The following is a 23,488-nucleotide window of genomic DNA, read 5'->3' on the forward strand; positions in this document are numbered from 1 at the left end:
CGTGCTCCAACGACCCCGCCACCGTCCGGCGCCGCGCCGACGCCCGCCGGTGCCGCCTCCTCCCGTCGCCCGCGCCACCTCGACCTCCCCTCGCCGGACCCCGCACGCCCGGCCGTCTCTGCGCCTCCCGGCGCCGCCCTGTGCCGGAGTCCGGCCAGATCCGCGGAGCCCGCGCCTGGATCGGCCGCTCCCGGCCCCTTCTGCCGCTCGCCATGGACCCCGCCATGCCGCCTGCCATCGCCAATCTCCACCGGCGCCGTCGTGCTCCGCCTCGGGCGGGAGCTGCGTCCAGATGGGCCCGGCCCAGCAGCGCCCAGCGCGCCGGCCCAGCCCGACCTCTCTGCCGCCCAGGCCGACCTCTCCTTCCTTCTGGTCCAAGCCCAATGGGTGAGATGCCCTCTATTCCCCGCCCGGTGCACGTCTTAGTTATATTGCGCTCGCTCTGTATTTTTTTTCACTGTCCCAGATTTCTGTCATTATCATGCCATGTTCGTCATGCCGTATCTCTGCACCCGTAGCTCTGTTTCGTGCGTGTAATACGTCAAATTGTTCGCCTCGACGAGTACATCATTTCATTCCATTGCATCATATTCATTGGAGGTCATCTTAATGCCTGAATCATCATTGTAAGAGTGTTTCATGATGTTTTCTGCTGTCTGTTAACAGAAGGAGCTCTTTTGTCATTTTTCTCGTGATTGATGTGTGCATCCTATGAGGTTGATGTCTACATGTATTTTGAACTATGCCATGTCTTCTTTACAGAGGTGCTTACCATGTATTTTTGTGATCAATGTGGTGACTAGCACAAGCATGCAAACTAGGCATCGTGATATTGCTGATTTTAGTCCCTGTTCTGCTGTTATTTTGATGCCATGTAAACTTGTTGCTACAGAGAGATCCATGCATATTTTGAGATACTTCAGTAAGGGTGTTTTGAACATGTGGTTATTGTCTATCCATTCATGCCTTTGTTTGTAATTATGGAGTAGTCTAGCATGTCATTTTCGTGCTCTACTTTTGCTTCAAAATGTTTCCTGGCAGATTGTTTACATGTTATTCAATTTTGCCAAGGTTGCTATAGTTGATCCTTGCATGCTATAGACTTGTTCTTGACATGGTTTGTTTCATAAACATGTCTTCTTGATGATGCTATGCTTATCTTGTCATGCAATGACTTGTGGTAAGTGTATCGAGCTTGTTAAGTAGTGTACATGATGTTGCTGTTTTGCTAGGCTGAATCTGTTATTTCGTGATGCTATATAAACATGTTGCTACTAATCATTCTATGCATAATCTAGAGATGTTCTATAAACATGTTTTGATCTACATGTCATCTTATATCCATACATGCCCTGGTTGCATTTATATCTTGTTGTAGCTTGTTCATATCTTGCTGCAAAGTTGCTTGATAATGTTGTTGTCAGCCTATTAACATTAAGTTCATTTGTTACCATGTGTTTTGCTAGTGTTCCATGCACCCTATGGACTTGCTCTTGCCATGCCTAGCTTGAAAAACATGTCTTCTTACTGTTGGATGCCTTGCCATGCCATGTTTTGCTCTGTTGTGAGTTGCACAAGCTCATCTACATGCCTTCATAATTATGTTTCTGCCATGTTTGAATCTGTATTATAACTTGCTATGTTTACGTGGGTGCCATCATATTTTCTGGTCCTTTTTGTCTTATGGTCAGTAAAGGACATTTGATCTATGCATTTAGTAGATTCATTCCATGCCTTTATTTCCCATGATAAGTTCCTGTAACATGTTGTTTGATAGCTCTAAACATTGCATCGTGATGTTATTTTCTGCAATGTCTGAAATTGTTATAACTTGCAATCTTACCATGTGTGTTTGAGTATGTTCTAGTGATTTCTGGAGATAGCTAAGTGTTCATGTTTTGTAATGCTTTACCTGTACATCATGCCCATGCCTTTAGTTTTCTTGTTGTGGTGCTGTAGCATATTGTTTTGGTGCTTGCAATATGCCTAGTTGCTGTTTTGGACAGCTTGTCCTTTAAACTTGTTCCATGTGTGCGTGTTGAACCACTGCTCCGTTTTGAGTGTGCTCTATTTGAAACTTGCTTGATATTGCATGTAGCTTCATATTATCATGTTGCATCCTTGTTTTGAGGTGTTTGCTTGATGTCTGGGTGCATTTTGCATCAATGCCATGTTTAACTTGTTTTGCTCATATCTTCTAGGCCGTAGCTCCGAATTAAATGAACTTTATATGTAACTTGACTAGAATCTCGTGTAGATCATCTTGGTGCATCTTAACTTGATGTTTAACAACTTGAACATAAGGTTTATTCAGATCTGGACCAATTTCGAAATTTGCATATGAGGACTTACCGGAATTGTTATATGTTGTTCCCGGCCTCATTTAAACTTGCCTTGATGTGTTGTTCTTGTTTGCATCATCTCTTACCATGAGTAGCTTCATGTAGCTTTGTCATGCATCATGCTTGTTCGTGCATCATGCCTTGTTCATATGTGGTGTGTTTACTATGTTGTGTGCTTCTTTTCGATAGTTCCTGTTTCGTTGCGATCGTGAGGATTCGTTCGTCTACTCTTGGTTCGTCTTCGTGGCTTCATCTTCTTCATGGACTCGTTCTTCTTCCTTGCGGGATTTCAGGCAAGATGACCGCTACCCTGGATCTCACTACTATCATTGCTATGCAAGTTGCTTCGTTCTATCGCTATGCTACGCTACCTATTACCTGTTTATCAAGCCATCCCAGATTGCCATGAACCTCTAACCTTTGACACCTTTCCTATGCAAACCGTTGTTTGGCTATGTTACCGCTTTTGCTCAGCCCCTCTTATAGCGTTGCTAGTTGCAGGTGAAGTTGAAGATTTCTCCATGGTGGACGGATTTTGGTTGGGATATCACAATATCTCTTATATTATTAATGCATCTATATACTTGGTAAAGGGTGGAAGACTTGGCCTTTTGCCTAGTGTTTTGTTCCACTCTTGCCGCCCTAGTTTCCTTCATACCGGTGTTATGTTCCCGGATTTTGCATTCCTTACGCGGTCGGGTGATTTATGGGATCCCCTTGACAGTTCGCTTTGAATAAAACTCCTCCAGCAAGGCCCAACTTTGGTTTTACCATTTGCCTCACCACCACCTATACCCTTCCCTTGTGTCGGCCAACCCGAGGGTCATCTTTATTTTAGCCCCCCCCCCGGGGCCAGTGCTTGTCTAAGTGTTGGTCCGAACCGAGCCGCCTGCGGGGCCCCCTCGGGGTAACTTGAAGTCTGGTTTTACTCGTAGCCTGTCTCATCCGGTGTTGCCCTGAGAACGAGATATGTGCAGATCCTATTGGGATTGTCGGCGCATCGGGCGGTCTTGCTGGTCTTGTTTTACCATTGTCGAAATGTCTTGTAAACCGGGATTCCGAGTCTGATCGGGTCTTCCTGGGAGAAGGTATATCCTTCGTTGATCGCGAGAGCTTATCATGGGCTAAGTTGGGACACCCCTGCAGGTTATAAACTTTTGAAAGACGTGCCTACGGTTATAGGCAGATGGGAATTTGTTAATGTCCGGTTGTAGATAACTTGACACCAGATCCAAATTAAAACACATCAACCGCGTGTGTAGCCATGATGGTCTCTTCTCGGCGGAGTCCGGGAAGTGAACACGGTTTCGTGTTATGTTTGACGTAAGTAGGAGTTTAGGATCACTTCTTGATCATTGCTAGCTTCACGACCATTCTGCTTGCTCTCTTCTCGCTCTTATTTGCGTACGTTAGCCACCATATATGCTTAGTCGCTGCTGCAACCTCACCACTTTACCTCTTCCTTTCCCATTTAGCTTTGCTAGTCTTGATACCCATGGTAATGGGATTGCTGAGTCCTCGTGGCTCATAGATTACTACAACAACACTTGCAGGTACAGGTTTATGCGATGATCTTGACGCAAGAGTGATGCTTGCTTGTGTTGAGTTCTTCTTCTGCTTCTTCTTCGATCAGGGATTGGTTCCAGGTCGACAGCCTGGGCTAGCAGGGTGGATGTCGTTTGAGTTTCTGTTTGTGTTTCATCCGTAGTTCGGATGTTGATCTTATGTATGATGTATTGTGATGTTGTATTCATGTGGCATTGTATGCCTCTTGTATGTATCCCTACCTATTATGTAATGTTGATGTAATGATATCCACCTTGCAAAAGCGTTTCAATATGCGGGTCTATCCTTGGTGGGACCTTCGAGTTCCTTTTGGATAGGGTCGCATATTGGGCGTGACACCTGGGTAAACATCATGTCCCCAGCCTCCTGTTACCATTAGCCTTAGACGCACAGTTCGGGACCCCCTACCCGAGATCCGCCGGTTTTGACACCGACATTGGTGCTTTCATTGAGAGTTCCACTGTGTCGTCGCGATAAGGCTTGATGGCCCCTTCAATCATCTCCAACGACGCAGTCCAAGGGGAGGTTTTCCCTCCCAGAAAGATCTTCGTATTCGGCGGCTACGCACTGCGGGCCAATTCGCTTGGCCATCTGGAGCAGATCAACAGCTATGCCCCTGGCCACCAGGTCATGTTTGGAAACTTAAACTACACCGCCGACAACCGCGGAGACTTGATCTTCCACGGATTCGAGCCCATGTCAGGTGCGTTGGACAGTCCCGATGAGCATGACTTGGATCTGCCATCGGATAGTATTCGGGTGATCGCGCCTACGACTGCCCCGGGAAACAATCCAGAGCAGACGGTGCTATCGAGGACGGGTGGATGGACCCCGCCATGATGGTAGTACACTCATCGACCTTGGAGCCGAACACTCATTCCGCCTCCTACAACGTCCAGAACGTTGGGACCCTCGGACTCATCTCCGGTTACAGGATCCGAACCGCGTACGCCCGTGCCTATCGAATCTGACTGGGCACCGGTCATGGAGTTCACCTTTGCGGATATCTTTCAACACTCGCCCTTGGGTGACGCGCTAAACTCATTAAAGTCTCTCTCTCTTTGTCAGGAGACTCTTGGCTGAACTATGTCCGGCTCGAGTGGGAAGCGGACGACGAAGAAATTTGTTCCCCACCCACCACCCACTTAATAGCCACTGTCTATGACCTAACCAATGTGCTTGACTCTGACTCCGAAGACATCGATGGTATGGACGATGATGCAAGAGATGAACAGGAACCACCGCCTATCGGGCGCTGGACAGCCACCTCATCATATGATATATATATGGTGGGCACGCCAAAAGAAGGCGATTGCAATGATACAACGAAGGATAAACCCCTCGATAAGCCACCAAAGCGACATCGTAAGCGCCGCTCTAAATCCAGCCAGAGTAAAAACAGTGCAAGAAAGAATAACACCCCGGTCGACTACAAGGGAAACAACGACCCCATGGACCCAGCGATGGAGCAGGACGAGCCAGGGGACGATGAACATAGTCCGGAGCCAACATCAGACGACGCCTGTCGGTGTCAAAACCGGCGGATCTCGGGTAGGGGGTCCCGAACTGTGCGTCTAGGCGGATGGTAACAGAAGACAAGGGACACGATTTTTTTACCCAGGTTCGGGCCCTCTCGATGGAGGTAAAACCCTACTCCTGCTTGATTAATATTGATCATATGGGTAGTAAAAGAGTAGATCTACCACGAGATTAGAGAGGCTAAACCCTAGAAGCTAGCCTATGGTATGATTGTTGTTGGTCCTACGGACTAAAACCCTCTGGTTTATATAGACACCAGAGAGGGATAGGGTTACACAAAGTCGGTTGGGAGGAGATCTACATATCCATATCGCCAAGCTTGCCTCCCACGCCAAGGAAAGTCCCATCCGGACACGGGACGAAGTCTTCAATCTTGTATCTTCATAGTCCAGGAGTCCGGCCAAAGGTTATAGTCCGGTCATCCGGACACCCCCTAATCCGGGACTCCCTCAGTAGCCCCTGAACCAGGCTTCAATGACGACGAGTCCGGCGCGCAGATTGTCTTCGGCATTGCAAGGCGGGTTCCTCCCCCGAATACTTCATAGAAGATTTTGAACACAAGGATAGTGTCCGGCTCTGCAAAATAAGTTTCATATACCACCGTAGAGAGAATAATATTTGTACAAATCTAATCTGTTGTCGTATTCGTAGCGTGACATCATGCCACGGCCAAGCCTTCATTCGAATCGTTTTACTGTCCCACCTCAGTGCGTTTAGCGAGGCGGTTTCCTTGGCACGTCTTGTCAAAGCAGAGATCGTGTCCCCTTATTCCGGGATTCTCATCAATACGGGCGTGGGTAACCCAACCGTGCCATTAATCGCGGCGCTTGGGAGATAAGCGAGTTTTACCAGGCTGGTGGAGGTACATAGTTTTGTCCGCCCATATAAGGGGATAAGGATCCACCTTTTCCATCTACGCCTTCTTCCTCCTTTGCTTATCCATCTCCGCGCACTCGAGCTCCAGCGCCCAAGTCCGTACTTCCCACCTCAACCTCCTCCAGTGATGTCCGGAGCGGGAGGCAGGTGGATGGCCTCCTCCATCATGGAGGGGCACATCAAAAAGTTGAGAAAAGCCGGATACTTGTCCAACGACATTGCGCGCCGGCTTCCAGACGAGGGGCAGCTCATCCCCACCGCCAGGCCCCATGAGAGGGTGGTGTTCCTCCCCCATTTCCTTCGCGGACTGGGCTTCCCCCTCCACCCATTTGTCCGGGGGATCATGTTCTACTATGGCCTGGATTTCCACGATCTGGCCCCGAACTTCATCCTCAACATCTCGGCGTTTATCGTCGTGTGCGAGGTCTTCCTCCGCATCAAGCCCCACTTCGGCTTATGGCTAAAGACCTTCAATGTCAAGCCGAAGGTAGTGGGCGGCCGGCAAGCGGAGTGCGGAGGCGCCATGGTGGGCAAGATGCCCAACGTCACATGGCTCGAGGGCTCCTTTGTGGAAACCATCAAAGGGTGGCAATCGGGGTGGTTCTATATCACCGAGCCGGGTGACCCTGAATGGGCAGCGGCCCCCGAATTCTGATCTGGCATCCCCACATGGCTCACCTCTTGGAAAGAGACGGGCCTATCGTGGGGTAATTCGGAAGAGGTGACCGGACTCCAAACCTACGTCCAAAACCTGGTGGACAAGAAGGTTAAACTTGTCAACGTAGTCTAGGTCATGATCTTCCGCTGGATCCTCTCGTGTCAACGACGGGCTTTTAACTTGTGGGAGTTCGACCCGGCCTAGCACCAAACTCTATACAGGCTCTTTGACACAACGCACGAGGACGCCTGGAAGGTGCTATTCAAGGGCTCCGAGGTTTCCCCTCCAATTACTGAGGATCGCGGATTCTGCACGAAGCGCCAAGCCAGCGCGGTAAGCTTGTTTTTCCCTTTACACGATACTTATTTTTCATAGTTTGACTCTACGCGGGATCTAAGCTCCCGCTCCTTTGATAGGACTGGAAGAAGACGTCCGGACAGATTGACTGTCCGGCTCCTTTGCCCGAAGGCCCAGTAGATGCACGCTTGGCGAAGCTGCTGGTCCTGGCACCTCACGTGGTGCCGGAGAAGAAGGCCAAGAAGAAGGCCACGGGAACCCGAAAGAGTTCCCGGCGCCTGGTGGTGTCGGATTCATCGCCCGACGACCCCGAAGCGCACTCCTCCCCCAAAGACGAGGAGGAGGAAGAAGAAGCCTCTCCCCCTCCAATGGGAGGAGGAAAGAAAAGGAAGGCCGCCCCAACTGGGGAAGCCGGAGGGTCCAAGAAGGGAAAGACCCTTCTTCCGGACTACTCCACCAGCGCCGACGACGACGGAGAGGAGTGGCCATCCAGGGCCAAGCCCTAGCAAAATCATAAGTATCTGGATACCAGAATGACTCATGACGTTCCTTTATTGCACAGTATCTTCTGACGCCGAATATAATCTTGCAGTCCGCCCAAGGCCCGACTCGACGCTTCATCGAGCGGCTCCTTGGATTCGTCGGATGTGAATAGTCTTTCACTCCCGACTGCTACCTCCCCTCGCCATGTGGACGATGCCGAGGTGGAATCCCAAAAGGGGCTAAGCCAGGAGGAGTTGGTCCTGGAGGCGCCGCAAGGCGACCTCCCGGACTCCAAGCGCAAAGGGGATGAAACCCCAGAGGGATCTAAGTCTGGCCATGGGCTGGACACCGCACCGGAACCTTTAGTGGTTCCGGAATCCGGCAGGCGGCCCCCTAGTAAGAAGGGCAAGCCTACGACGCCGGTGACCTCCATCCAACCAGAGGCACCGAACAGTTTGCTGGAGTTGCTTAACGGCGCCTCCATCGACGAGGAGCACCGCACTATTATGAGTGCGGTGATCCAGAAGGTTCAGTCCATCAAGAGCGGGCTGACAGAAGCCTGTGCCAGCCTTCTAACAGGCTTCGAGGTATGTATTTAAGATATGTAAAAATATTACCGCATAGACAGTAGCCCCTGATGCTCAGTTTGGTATTCAGAAAGAAAAGCCGGACTGAGGATCTAAAAAGATATACGCAGGATTCTAACATAAGTATGTCAATATGGGAATGCAGGCTGCGCTGCTGACCTCTGCCACACTGACTGCAGAGGTCGATGCATTGAAGCAGAGCCTCGAGCGGTCCGAGAATGAGCTCGGCCTTGCCAAGAAGCAGCTCGAGGACAAGGAAGGTAAGTAATACCTTGTATAATGATATAAAAAGATCTGGTTGCAAATAATGACAGGACCAACGTGAGTATTACAGGGGCCACAACCGAGGTGGAGGCCCTGAAGGAAGCGTTGTCCAAGGCTGAAGACAATGCGGCCGTGGAGCGCACCGAGCGAGAAAAGCAGGAGGCGCGGGTGGCGGAGGTGCGGCAAGAGCTCCATGCTCTTGTGAAGAAACACGAGAGATTGGAGCTTGACTCAAAGACTCGAGAGTCCGAGCTTGCCTCGGCCCTTGAGAGCGCCAAATCCGCCAAGGCCGAAGGCCAAAACGCCCTCCAGGAAATTGAGGCGATGAAGAAGATAGCGGCGGGTAAGGCATTGTTTATGCAAAGCAAGCACGTGAAAGTGAATTACTTGTTACTTACCCGAGTCCGGAGCTCTCCAGAAGCATTCGCAGATCTGCCCCGCAGTGTGTCCGATGCTGCCGCATTCTATCGAGCCGAGGAAGGGAGCTCGACGGAGAAGGTGTTCTGGTCCCAGTATGTTGAGGCCGGACACCCGGTGCCCTTGAGCGACCAGCTGAAGTAGCTGGTCGAGCTCCATAAGGTAGCCGAACAGGCCATGAAGGGCCTAATAGTTCGTCTATGGCCTGGGGAGGTCATCCCCGGGAGCTACTTTGGGCTGGTGAGGCGGCTGGTGGATGCCTGTCCACGGCTTGAAGTCATCAAGCGCTCCGTATGCATCGAAGGCGCCCGTAGGGCCCTTGCCTGTGCTAAAGTACACTAGGGCAAGCTGGATGCTGAGAAGCTGGTGACAGATGGGCCACCGGAGGGGAAGGAGCATCGCAGGCCCGAGATGTATTATGAGGGCGTCCTGAAGGGTGCCCGCCTTGTGGCGAATGAATGTTCCAAAGATGTAATATTTGAGTAAACTCGCTCGTGTTATCCTGTGCGCTGAAGACTTGTTCATATGCGCTAAGAAACGCTTTTTGAATTTAAAATATTACCTTCTGTGCGGCCGTTTATCAAATCTGAGAGATGGCGAGTCGTCGGCTTCTACCCCCATGCCACGAGTGCTGGGGTGTTCGGGATAAACGTGAGCGCTCTTGTTCCCATTCTTGGGTCATTCGAGGGAGGCGCTCAGCACAACGAACAAGGCAATCGGACTATAATGCTTTATCACACTCACTTAGCCATAGAATTCTATAATTTTAAATTTCGGCGAAGCCCCTAGTATTCGGAAGACCGAGTTCGGGGCGCTATCCGCGCCTAGGACTGACAAAGCCAGCTCCTCGCTCTAAGCGGCATAAGTCTTTAGGGACTCGAAACCTCTCGAACAGCGACCGGCTCTCGCCCTATCATGATGGTCAGTATTAGCTTTCTCGACTGAGGTGCTTAACCCAGCTCAACTGGGGCACAATCGAAGTAGTTCTCCCAGCGCTACCTTAGCCGATATAACGGAACGTAAGGTACCAAAACATGGGAGCCGGGCAAACCCAACTATTGACCCAAGACATGATTCGGAGCTGATGCATATAATGCTATAAGTTCGGGGTGCCGCACTCTTGAGAGTGTTCAGACTTCTCACACCATATTCTGGGGTACTTAAGCCCCTGGTGTATTGGGCGTACCAAAGTGTACGGTTGCATAATGTCATAAATGAACATATTTATAAGAAATGAGTGTAATAATAGACAAGAGCTATGTATAGTTTATTAAAAGGCTGTTGTGAAAGCAGAACGATACAAATAGTGCGATAAGCAAGAGGTGGGATTATTTGACATGTCCCCCTCTAGGGGCAAGCTGTGGTACTTTTATGTAAGATAGGTATTTAGCTCGTTATAGAGACCACCTGGACATGCGACGTAGCTTGCTGCCTCCCTGGTTGTTGCATCGTGTGTTCGGCGATTGTACTGCCGGACAGGCCTTCCGGAGAGTGGAGTCCTGAAAGTAGGAAGAAAAAAGAAATGACAAAATCAGGAGCCCCTAGTGTGGTTGAGCCGTATTGTGGGTGTGCCGTGGTTGTGCCCCTTCCCTTATGCCCATGGTATTTCCAGAGTGTAATTATGTACGCATGGTACTGGTTTCGCAATTTCGCGAGGGCTGGGGTTGGGGCCGCACTGCTACACTTCCTCGGAATGTGCTAGGCGGTCTTGCTATAGGTTACTCCGGGCGCGCTTGACGGTGTCCGGACGTTTAATAGCTGGACTGGAGAATTGCCTTGAGAGGCTACTTTGAACTTCCGCCGTGAGGGCCGTCGTATGCTCCTCCGTTCGGAGAGAGCGTTCGGTGTTTCCATTGACCGTAATGACTCCTCGAGGTCCTAGAATCTTGAGCTTGAGGTATGCGTAGTGCGGCACCGCATTGAACTTTGCAAATACGGTTCGTCCGAGCAGCGCGTGATAGCCGCTACGGAACGGGACTATGTCAAAGATTAACTCCTCGCTTCGGAAATTATCCGGGGATCCGAAGACCACTTTGAGTGTAACTGAGCCTGTACAGTTGGCCTCTACACCTGGTATGACGCCTTTAAAGGTCGTCTTTGTGGGTTTAATGCTTGAGGGATCTATGCCCATTTTTCGCACTGTATCCTGATAAAGCAGGTTCAGGATGTTGCCGTCATCCATAAGGACTCTAGTGAGGTGAAATCCGTCAATGATTGGGTCTAGAACCAACGCGGCGAATCCACCATGGTGGATGCTAGTGGGGTGGTCCCTTCGATCAAAAGTGATCGGGCTGGAGGACCATGGGTTGAACTTTGGGGCGACTGGCTCCAACGCATATACGTCCCTGAGTGCACGCTTCCGTTCCCTTTTGGGGATGTGGGTTGCGTATATCATGTTCACCGTCCGCACTTGTGGGGGAAAGCCCTTCTGTCCCCTATTGTTCGGCGGCCGGGGCTCCTCCTCGTCATCGCTATGTAGCCCCTTGTCTTTGTTTTCGGCGCTTAACTTGCCTGCCTACTTGAACACCCAACAATCCATGTTGGTGTGATTGGCTGGTTTTTCGGGGGTGCCGTGTATCTGGCACAAGCGATCGAGTATTCGGTCCAAATTGGACGGGCCCGGAGTACTTCTTTTGAATGACTTTTTCCGCTGACCGGGTTTGGAGCCTCGGAATCCAGAATTGACTGCCATATCCTCAGCATTGTTGCCGTTAATGCAGCGCTTGTATTTGTTGTGACGTGACCTGCCATTGTTGTCCTTGGTATCCGAATTACGAGGGCTCTTGGTCATGTTATTACTACAAGCTACCCAGCTGTCTTCTCCCGCGCAAAAGCGGGTCATGAGTGTTGTAAGGGCTGCCATGGATTTCGGCTTTTCCTGTCCTAGGTGCCGGGCAAGCCATTCGTCACGGATGTTATGTTTGAAGGCTGCGAGGGCCTCTATGTCTGGACAGTCGAATATTTGATTTTTCTTAGTTAAGAACCGTGTCCAAAATTGTCTGGCCGATTCCTCTGGCTGCTGAATGATGTGGCTTAGGTCATCGGCGTCTGGTGGTCGCACATAGGTGCCCTGGAAATTGTCAAGGAATGCGGCTTCCAGGTCCTCCCAACAACCAATTGACTCTGCTAGCAAGCTGTTAAGCCAATGCCGAGCTGGTCCTTTAAGCTTGAGTGGGAGGTATTTGATAGCGTGTAGATCATCACTGCGGGCCATGTGGATATGAAGGAGATAATCCTCGATCCATACCGCAGGATCTGTTGTGACATCGTATGATTTGATGTTTATGGGTTTAAAACCCTCGGGGATTTGATGATCCATTACTTCATTTGTGAAGCATAGTGGGTGTGCGGCGCCTCTGTACTGGGCTATATCACGACGTAGGCCAGATGAGCTTTGTCTGATGTGTTCGGCCTGGCCGTATTTGCCATATCCAACGTGACGGTTATCGTCACGTGTCGTGGGGCGCCTGCGCGATCCGTAGATCGATCTTGTTTGCCTTGCCTTGTCCTCCAATATGTCTCGCAGGTCTGGCACATTTCCCCGTGCCTTGGTATTTTTTGAGCGGCGCCGGGGTGTGGCTTGAATTGATGGCCGAGAGGCCTCTCTGTCGTGGCCATGAGGTGGCCGGTCGGCCGCGTCATGCGCTGGTGATGTAGGTTTAGTTGCTTCCTCCTCTAATCGGGCTAGCAGCCTGTGCTTTGGGTAGCTCTTGGAGGGGCGTTCGAGTTCATACTCTTCGGCCGCAAGGACTTCGGTCCATCTGTCGGCTAGCAAGTCTAGGTCAGCTCTAAGCTGCTGCTGTTTTTTCTTGAGGCTGCTCGTCGTGGCCATAAGCCTGCGTTTGAAACGCTCTTGTTCGATGGGATCCTCAGGCACGACAAATTCGTCGTCGTCGAGGCTTGCCTCATCTTCGGAGGGAGGCATGTAATTATCGTCCTCTACCTGTCTGTCTGCCGCTCTCTCATGAGGGTTGGTTTCTCCATCCTCCTATGCTGAATCCTGCTGGAGGGGGTTGTCTTCGGCGCTGTCTGGGGTGTTATTATCTCCCGTGCCGGAATCGCCATTTTTGCTTTGGCGGGATTTAGAGCGGCGCCGCTGACGCCGGCGCTTAGGCTGCTTCTTGGAGGGGTCATCCTGCTTTGTTCCGTCGCCATTCCCTTCTTTTGGGGTGTCCACCATGTATATGTCATATGACGAGGTGGCCTTCCAGTGCCCTATAGGCGCTGGTTCTTGGTTGTCTCCAACATCGGCGTCCATACCGTCGATGTCTTCAGAGTCGAAGTCGAGCATGTCGGTTAAATCATCGACAGTGGCTACGAAGTGGGTGGTGGGTGGGCTTTGAATTTCTTCGTCGTCCGCATCCCAACCTTGCTGACCATAGTCCGGCTAGGGCTCTCCTGATAGAGAGAGAGACTTTAGTGAATTCAGAATGTCGCCAAAGGGCGAGTTCTGAAAGATGTCTGCAGCGGCGAACTCCATGATCGGCGCCCAATCGGGTTCGATCGGCAGGGGTGCGGAAGGTTCGGAGTCCGGAAAGGAGTCCTGCCCCTTGGAGTCACGATCTTCGCAAAGGACAAGGCTGGTGTTCGGCTCGATCGCTGTAGAGATTGCAGCCCCCGAGGCGGTGTCCAGCCACTCGTCCTCGATTGGCGTAGTCGACTCCGAGCTAAGGGTCGGAGCGGACACTGGGGCAGCCTCCTGGGCACCGGTCGGCAGCAGAGCTAGATCATGCCCATCGTGACAGTGCGGCGCGCTCGGCTGTGGCTCGAACCCATCGAAGATCAAGTCTCCGCGGATGTCAGTCGTGTAGTTCAAACTTCCAAGCCTGACCTAATGGCCAGGGGCGTAGCTTTCGATCTGCTCCAGATGGCCAAGCGAATTGGCCCGCAGTGCAAAGCCGCCGAATACAAAGATCTGTCCGGGGCGAAAAGACCCTCCCTGGACCGCATCGGCGTTGATGATCGGAGGAGCCATCGGGCCTAAAGATGACGACACGGAGGAACTCTGAATGAAAGCACCAATGTCGGTGTCAAAACCGACGGATCTCGGGTAGGGGGTCCCGAACTGTGCGTCTAGGCGGATGGTAACAGGAGACAAGGGACACGATGTTTTTACCCAGGTTCGGGCCCTCTCGATGGAGGTAAAACCCTACTCCTGCTTGATTAATATTGATGACATGGGTAGTACAAGAGTAGATCTACCACGAGATCAGAGAGGCTAAACCCTAGAAGCTAGCCTATGGTATGATTGTTGTTCGTCCTACGGACTAAAACCCTCTAGTTTATATGGACACCGGAGAGGGCTAGTGTTACACAGAGTCGGTTACAATGGGAGGAGATCTACATATCCATATCGCCAAGCTTGCCTTCCATGCCAAGGAAAGTCCCATCCGGACACGGGACGATGTGACACCCCAAAAATTTGGCCTTGTTTTAAGGGAATAAATTTTTTGCCAGGATTTTAAAACTTTGAATTTTTTAGCTCCATTTTGATTTTTTTAAATCATTTCCTTCCCTGTTATTATGAGCTTTTCCCAGAGAGAAAACTTTTCAAATGTGTTATTGGACTTGATTAACCTCTCAAGTAAAACTTTTCCTTATCCAGTATAACTAATTAACTGATTTAGTTACTTGATCATTGTTTTCTTGAAAAATGGATTTTTAAGGTTAAATGGCCATATTTGAACTACAACCATTTGATAAATTCACTTAAAATTCCCACAAAAATTTGGAGATGTCATGTGATGTTTTAAATCACTTTTATGCAAAAATATATTTCATTCATGAAATATTTTGAGCCCTACACTCAATTTTTCTTCTCTGGTCCAGAGTGCATTTTGCACTACAACCTATTTAATTATTTCTTTAAAACTTCTACCAAAATTAGGGGAGGTCAGTGGGAGCCTATTATTTCACTTTGTGCAAAAACCTATTTATTATCTTTGAAAAATTTGAGTGAATCAACCTCATCTTCATTCTAGACCAACTTGATGGTTTGTACAGCAACCATGTTTTTACTTGCTCTTTAACCCTTGATTATTTCTCCTACTTGTAGTCCCCCATGTTAAACTCTTAAGTCCAGGAGCATGCACCTTTTGGATCATTTTTGGTTCATGAAATAATGTCATATATTTCCTGTCCAGAATTGAAGTTCTGCTAAACTTGCACTAACAAATTTCTCCTTTTGACCAAATAACCTCACCACTCTCTCTTGCATCTAAGGAGAATTCCATCTGGAGTTTTTGACCATTCCAAGAACTGCCTGAGTGCCCTTAGCATTTTGTCAAACACCTGGTGTGCATGGCCAGTTTTGACATGATTTTGTCTTTGCATTGTGACCTTGCACCTCGGATCATACTAGCATGTCCACTAGGATTCCAGTTGCTCCTAACCTGGTTCTATTAATTGCCAGCCTCAACCGCGACCTCTAGCATGCTCTGGCATTTCATCGAGCACACTCAGTGCATGCACTGGACGCGCCCAGAGCGCGTGTATTGCACTAGCTTTGGCCCACACAGCAGCATCACGCCACGCGCTTCCCTTCTCTCAGCTACACGCCAAGCCGCCCCTGGCCGCGCCCGGCAGGCCAAGCACTAGCCGCCCCCGCCGCCCGACAGCCCTGCGCCGTTCAGCGCCGCCCAAGCCACTCCCGCTCGCCACCTGGCCCCTGGAACAGCGTGTGCTCATCCGCAGCCATGTCCGCTAGCGCTCGTCGCCGCCACGATGCCCTGCTGCTACAGAACGTCGGTTCGCCGGAAGCTTATCCACGGCCGCCGCTGAACCGCCTCGACTCGCCTATATAAGGAGCCCCGAGCTCATCTCCGCACGCAGGCAGTCCCAAGCCACCTCCAGAGGACCCCCATTGGTAGCCAATCGACCCGGGGAGGCCTCCTTCCTCATCTTCGGCAACCACGGCCGCCGCCACTGCCCCGGCCATTTCGGCACCACCGAGGCCTCTCCCTCTCCGTTCTCTCCACCAGGAACCTCCTCATCCTCCCGTGAGCCTTTTCCCCTACTTGATTTTGATCGGGAGCCAACGCCGCCACAAAGTCACTTCGCCACCGAAGCCTTCCTCCGCCGCGGAGCTCGCCGCCGGCAGCTCACCCCATCCCCGCCGACCCAACGACTACCGGGAGGACCGCCCCAACCTTGCGGATCCATCCCCACCCTCGGGGGCCCGCGAGGAGCAGCCAAACGCCGGCGACGATCGCCGGAGCCCCGCTCCGCTCGGGCAAAGGAGGGAGACGACGCGCGGCGACTGGTCAAACCTGACCAGTGGGCCAGGCAGGCCCACTGTCAGTGACACCCCGCACTGTCCACGTGGTTAAGTGGAGGCGTAAAGCCTCAAGTACGCCTCCTCTGTACCGAAAGCGTAATATCGTCTGAAACGTTTTCTTTTCTGTTTTAATTTAAATAACAGATTTTGACCACATCTTTGACTGGCTATAACTTTTTAAATATAACTCCAAATGAGTTGATTCTTTTTCCTACCTTCCTTAAATTTGGTCTAGTTTATTTTAAGATTTATTTGAAAAAATTTCAAACAACTTTTTGGTTCTGTTTTTGAAATGTGTGTTAATTCAAATATATTTTTAAATAGGATTTTGGGGAGAGAGAAGAAGCTTTCAAAAGTTTTTGAGAGCACCTCACCCCTCCACAACATTGAAGGCAAGCATTCTGAACCCCGGCATAATATTTTTGGTGTGATCGTTGATACCTTTATAACACCACCGCTTTTCAAAGGACTTGTTATTTCATGTGATATGATCATATGCATGGGTGCATGTTGTTGATTTCCATGCTGTTGGAAATGGACACACTTGTGATGATAATCACCCTCATATGCCTTGCATGCATACCGGCAGGAACCCGGGAAAACCTCTGCCTTGGGTAGGCATGAGTTTGTCGCTGGTCTCCGGCGGGACGGTTATGTCTGGTATGGCATGGTAAGGTGATATGAGAGGTGACTCTGTTGGATGAGAATATATTCGTCATGCTAATCATGCAGGGAATAGTTGAACCTCATGAGTCGACCGTAGATCGAGTCTTGTTCCAGTAACCCCCATACTTGTTTTGTACTACCACTCGTCTCTACAGCAAGTAGAGTACGGTTCAGTAAGTTGTCAACCCCTTTCCAGCACACACCGTACAGAGAGGCCATGGTGGAAGATACCGGTTGTAGCTGGTAGGCAGGCCACCTGGTCCGGGGGCATGGGTGTTTCCGGTTGGAACCGAGAGGGGAGGCCACCCCTTAGAGCGCGCGATATAAATTTGATCCCATGCTACGCGAGGTTGTAGCCTCCCCACTTAGAGTTTGCTTAACAAGTGTCGTGGGTGATTCCAGACACGTGTGAGATAAGCTGGTGTGTGCAAGTTAGGTGTGTTTTCAACAAAAAGACCGTAGACGGAATTAGTCCTGCTGAACTAGAGAAATCCGTTACTCGTGGGTAAAGAGTACACCCTCTGCAGAGAATAAACCTATTCGAATAGCCGTGTCTATGGTTAAGGATTACAGTCTGGGATGGGTCAGGTGTCGGTCTTAGTGTCGGTCTTCGGAGGTGAAACCGTTAACCAGAAAATGGAATTACTACTCGTGACTTGTGATATCTATGATTATTATTATTGTTGACTAACCCGTGATATTATTGTTATTACCGAATATCTCTGGGATGGTTCTACCTCCGGGATATTCATTATGATTGTTTCTTTTAAAGCCCTTTATGTGGTGTCGCTTAGACGCCCGACTGTGGCATTTCTTTTAAAGCCCTTTATGTGGTGTCGCTTAGACGCCCGACTGTGGCACTTCGTTTAAAGCCCTCTATGTGGTGTCGCTCAGACGTCCGACTGTGGCATTTCTTTTAAAGCCCTTTTTGTGGTGTCGCTTAGACGCCCGACTGTGGCATTTCTTTTAAAGCCCTCTACGTGGTGTCGCTCAGACGCCCGACTGTGGCATTGCTTGTTATTTGTTTCATAAATTTTTATACTACCATGTTATTGCATCATTATAAATAACTTGCTGGCATGCATCCGAGATTTATTTATCTTTTGTGACTGACGTCATGAGCATAATATATTTCAGCACCTCATTGTTATATTATACCTGTGTTCATAATGTTTGCGAGTACATTCAAAGTACTCACTAGCTTGTCCCTGGCTATTGTCTTGGCCATATTATCTTGCACGGAGATGAGCGACGTGATGCCAGCCCTGGAACCCACTCTATGGAGATAGCAGCCTCGCGAAGATAGGATTTAACCTGGTCAGCTGTTCCCGTGGGAAATGGAGTCCCATAGACACTGATGTTTCACAACCCGCTTCCGCCATCAACCACTAGAAACCATTTGTTGTACTCACAGGCCAGAATGGTCTTGTACTACATATTTTGTATTCTTGCTTGGAATTTCTGTATCAAGTTGGAGCCTCATCAGCTAACAGTAATCCTGGGGCTGATGAGCACGACGGTCTTTTCTGGAAATTTATTACCCGGAAAACCTGGTCGTGACAGACTTGGTATCAGAGCCAGGCTGACCATTGGCTAATCCTATCTTAGCCAGGTCAATAAGCTTAGGCAAACCAACCCACCAGACCATAACCAAACCCCAGCCAAGCTTCTCGTGCAAGATAGCCACACAGTGACCCCGACACCTTTTGGCAGTCGGTGCCCAACCTATCAACCTAACCTGTCACTCATGCGCCAGTGACCAGCCCCTAAATAGTCCTTTCTCACAAGCGTGCGAAGGAAGATTCTGTCCCCTTTTTCCTATAAAAAGGGCGCGCTAGCACCAAACCAGCACAACACAGCCGCTACCCCAAACCGAGCCACAATGCCTGGACCTATAGTGCACAACGAAACCACAGCAACCAACCTTGGAGGTTTTGTGACCATCCTCGCAAACCTCACCCGTCGTGCCTACGCATTAGAGGAGCCACCAGAATATGTTGTGTATCAAGGACCCATGAGCGGTGAAGACCGCCAATTCTGGGCCACTGTGCACATTTACGGTAGGAGTCTAGCACCTGAGCGCCCCTACCGGTTCACCGGAAGAACAACTTCCTTTGAGCCACAAGCCATCCAGCTAGCCGCTCGAGAGGCTATAATTCATCTCAGGCACTTGTCGCCCAGAGTTAACTGTCGCTCGTTCCACTACTACCCCAGACGTGAAGGGTATGGTAGACCACCCCAAGTTGCCAATGGAGATCACGAGACGGACCCAACATTGTTGCACCTAGTGCGCTATGTAAATGCACTAGAGGCACTGTTCGACCAGATCACTATTGATCTAATCGCAGCTCGTGGAGAGCTGGTTCGTCGAGCCCCGGCGAGAGAAGAAAATGAGCCCAACACCGACAACCCAGTAGTGCTGTTTGGACAACCGATCGAGACCCCGAGATCTGCCCCAGCCATCGGCCAAGGTGCTGCGATAACCCCAGAAGTGCTTGGTCGCATTTTGGGAGCACACTCCAACAGGGTTGTGGCCAACAATCCCCGCGATGGTCATCATCACTACCCCGACCCTGCAGTTCCTCCGCCATCTCCGACTAATCCCGGCAGAGAGACACGTGGAGAAGCCTCGACATCCACCAGGCACGCCCGTTTAGACATTAACGAGGTAGACTAAGCCGTATGAGTAGCACCAAGTTTCAACGTATCCTCGTTTTGTAATCATGCGACCGCGTATATTAATGCAGCATGTCTTTGTGCCTCTGTTTTAATAGTAGCCTTGCATATTTAGTCAGCGCATAGCTACATATTTTTCCAGGGACAACTACCAAAAACCAACCCGACGACAACCACAGTAACACGTCTCTTTATGAGATATGTGTATCTCTGGCACTGACACGACCTTTGGAGCTAAGCTGGCAGATTTATTACCTTTCACCACGGTAAAACGACCCGGCTCCATTGCTATATAAAGGCCACCTTGTGACCTTAACCAGCAACCCTCACTTTGTGCCCAACACTCACGCTCTTTCCTGTCATGCCGAACCCCAGCATTCATCTAAGAACCCCAGATGCAACTCCAGGTAGCTTTGTCAAAATATTGTGGGATTTTACCCGCAGTACCATGGGTTCTACCCAGCCACCTCAGTACGAGCTGTTCAAATCAAGGATCACCCCATCCACCTCGGAATATTGGGCAGCAGTACACATTCCCCCTGTAGACCCCAACCAAGATCCAATAGAAGTTTCCTTCGTGGGGAAATCTATGCCAACCCCACACTTGGCCATAGAAGCTGCTGCGAAAGAAGCGATTGCTCATCTTCGATCCGCAGTACCCTATGCCCGCGAACGAGGATATTATTACTTTCCGAGCCGTGCAGCACCCGGAGAAGTTACATCTTTTCCCGGTGGACATATTGAGAGAGACCCAGTTCTGGCCAACCTTAACCAGTACATCATTGCTCAAGAACATTTGAACCAGCGACTGATGGATTATCTCCAGAGCCTCGCAGATTTAAATCCTCAGATTGCCATCGGCAGACCACTAAGACCCGAACCGGAGAGACGCATACATCGACTGGTCAATCCACTTCCTCCGATAGAAGAGGAGTGTATTCCTTTACCAGAGACATTTTATTAGGACCCCGTCCAGTTACCATTTTCATTTTAGACGTCACTACTGTATTTGTTTTTGTAGCTTTTATATTTATGTGTGTGACTTAAGCGTGATACCCTGAGTTTGTACGACGAGTCAATTATTTGGCTTCTGCTAATGTGCGTAGTTTTTTTTGTAGTTTATGCTCCTTTAAATTAATTGTTTTTCCCTCGCAAAATCCTGGAGTGAGACTTCTTTTCCCTGAATTGCTACACCTGCCACTTCATGACATGGGTTAATTAATTTCACACAGCACCACGCAGCAGACTCACAACCCTTATCATTCGGACACATACACTGTTTGCAAAAATTTGCAACGGTGTTACATCCAGCTAATCACCCCCTAACAACAGTTAGCACCCGGCACACTCCATCTACTCCTCATGATCACCACCACCGCGGAGAGCGAACAGCCGAGCCGCAGCGTCGCGATACTCGTCGAAGATCATCGCGCACAGGAGCACAGAGAGCCCCAGCAGCGTCGCCAGCCCTCCGCATATCAGGATCACATACCAGTCCGGCATCGCCTCCGCCATTAGAGCCTCGACCGAGCTTCTGTAAGCAGTAATGGAGAAAGAAGGGGGAGGAGAAGTGAGGCCAGATGTGAGGAAGAAGAGAGAGGCACCCCGGTCGTTTTTATAGCTCGAGCTCGGTGTACGGTGGGCGAAGTCCACCAACGCCACTCGTCGCCGATCGCCGGTGTTCGGAGTCGAATCCGCGAGCAGTGCCGACAGCGCGCTGGCCCGCGAGGTGAGTGCACCCTGCACCAGCAGCTAGCACGCCGCGCACTACCACGGTACGGCCTAGCTACCCTGCACACTAGGCGTCGCCGGTGGAGAAAGCGCGCGGGAGAGAGGAAGAAGAAAGGGCCAGAGGGAGAAGGAGAGGAGACTGACAGTGGACCCCGGGTCCACCTGTCGGCCAGGGAGAGCACTGTGCTCTTGGGTACGACCAGCGTATATCTAAATTTAGGAGTTATCCTAAATTTATATCCAGCGTAGAAATCACCCGTTTTGTCCCAAACCATAGACTTTTCGGCGCAGCCCCAGATTTTTTTCACACTGTGGTTTTTCACCACTTATTGCCCTCTCACTATAGCTACATCTTTATTGCGTAAATTATTTTCTTAACACCGCTTTTAGCAAATCTCGAGGACGAGATTTTTCTTAAGGGGGTTAGTATTGTGACACCCCAAAAATTTGGCCTTGTTTTAAGGGAATAAAATTTTTGCCAGGATTTTAAAACTTTGAATTTTTGAGCTCCATTTTGATTTTTTTAAATCATTTCCTTCCCTGTTATTATGAGCTTTTCCCAGAGAGAAAACTTTTCAAATGTGTTATTGGACTTGATTAACCTCTCAAGTAAAACTTTTCCTTATCCAGTATAACTAATTAACTGATTTAGTTGCTTGATCATTGTTTTCTTGAAAAATGGATTTTTAAGGTTAAATGGCCATATTTGAACTACAACCATTTGATAAATTCACTTAAAATTCCCACAAAAATTTGCAGATGTCATGTGATGTTTTTAAATCACTTTTATGCAAAAATATATTTCATTCATGAAATATTTTGAGCCCTACACTCAATTTTTCTTCTCTGGTCCAGAGTGCATTTTGCACTACAACCTATTTAATTATTTCTTTAAAACTTCTACCAAAATTAGGGGAGGTCAGTGGGAGCCTATTATTTTACTTTGTGCAAAAACCTATTTATGTTCTTTGAAAAGTTTGAGTGAATCAACCTCATCTTCATTCTAGATCAACTTGATGGTTTGTACAGCAACCATGTTTTTACTTGCTCTTTAACCCTTGATTATTTCTCCTACTTGTAGTCCCCCATGTTAAACTCTTAAGTCCAGGAGCATGCACCTTTTGGATCATTTTTGGTTCATGAAATAATGTCATATATTTCCTGTCCAGAATTGAAGTTCTGCTAAACTTGCACTAACAAATTTCTCCATTTGACCAAATAACCTCACCACTCTCTCTTGCATCTAAGGAGAATTCCATCTGGAGTTTTTGACCATTCCAAGACCTGCCTGAGTGCCCTTAGCATTTTGTCAAACACCTGGTGTGCATGGCCAGTTTTGACATGATTTTGTCTTTGCATTGTGACCTTGCACCTCGGATCATACTAGCATGTCCACTAGGATTCCAGTTGCTCCTAACCTGGGTCTGTTAATTGCCAGCCTCAACCGCGACCTCTAGCAAGCTCTGGCATTTCGTCGAGCACACTCCGTGCGTGCACTAGACGCGCCCAGAGCGCACGTATTGCAGCCGCGCGCCCGAGCCGACATGCTGGCCCCCCTGGCATTGGCCCACACAGCAGCATCACGCCACGCGCTTCCCTTCTCTCAGCTACGCGCCAAGCCGCCCCTCGCCGCGCCCGGCAGGCCAAGCACTAGCCGCCGCCGCCGCCCGACAGCCCTGCGCCGTTCAGCGCCGCCCAAGCCACTCCCGCTCGCCACCTGGCCCCTGGAACAGCGCGTGCTCATCCGCAGCCATGTCCGCTAGCGCTCGTCGCCGCCACGATGCCCTGCTGCTACAGAACGTCGGTTCGCCGGAAGCTTATCCACGGCCGCCGTTGAACCGCCTCGACTCGCCTATATAAGGAGGCCCGAGCTCATCTCCGCACGCAGGCAGTCCCAAGCCACCTCCAGAGGACCCCCATTGGCAGCCAATCGACCCGGGGAGGCCTCCTTCCTCATCTCCGGCAACCACGGCCGCCGCCACTGCCCCGGCCATTTCGGCACCACCGAGGCCTCTCCCTCTCCGTTCTCTCCACCAAGAACCTCCTCATCCTCCCGTGAGCCTTTTCCCCTACTTGATTTTGATCGGGAGCCAACGCTGCCACAAAGTCA

Source organism: Triticum dicoccoides, chromosome 4B (genome assembly GCF_002162155.2).
Source record: "Triticum dicoccoides isolate Atlit2015 ecotype Zavitan chromosome 4B, WEW_v2.0, whole genome shotgun sequence".
In the NCBI taxonomy this organism is placed as follows: domain Eukaryota; kingdom Viridiplantae; phylum Streptophyta; class Magnoliopsida; order Poales; family Poaceae; genus Triticum; species Triticum dicoccoides.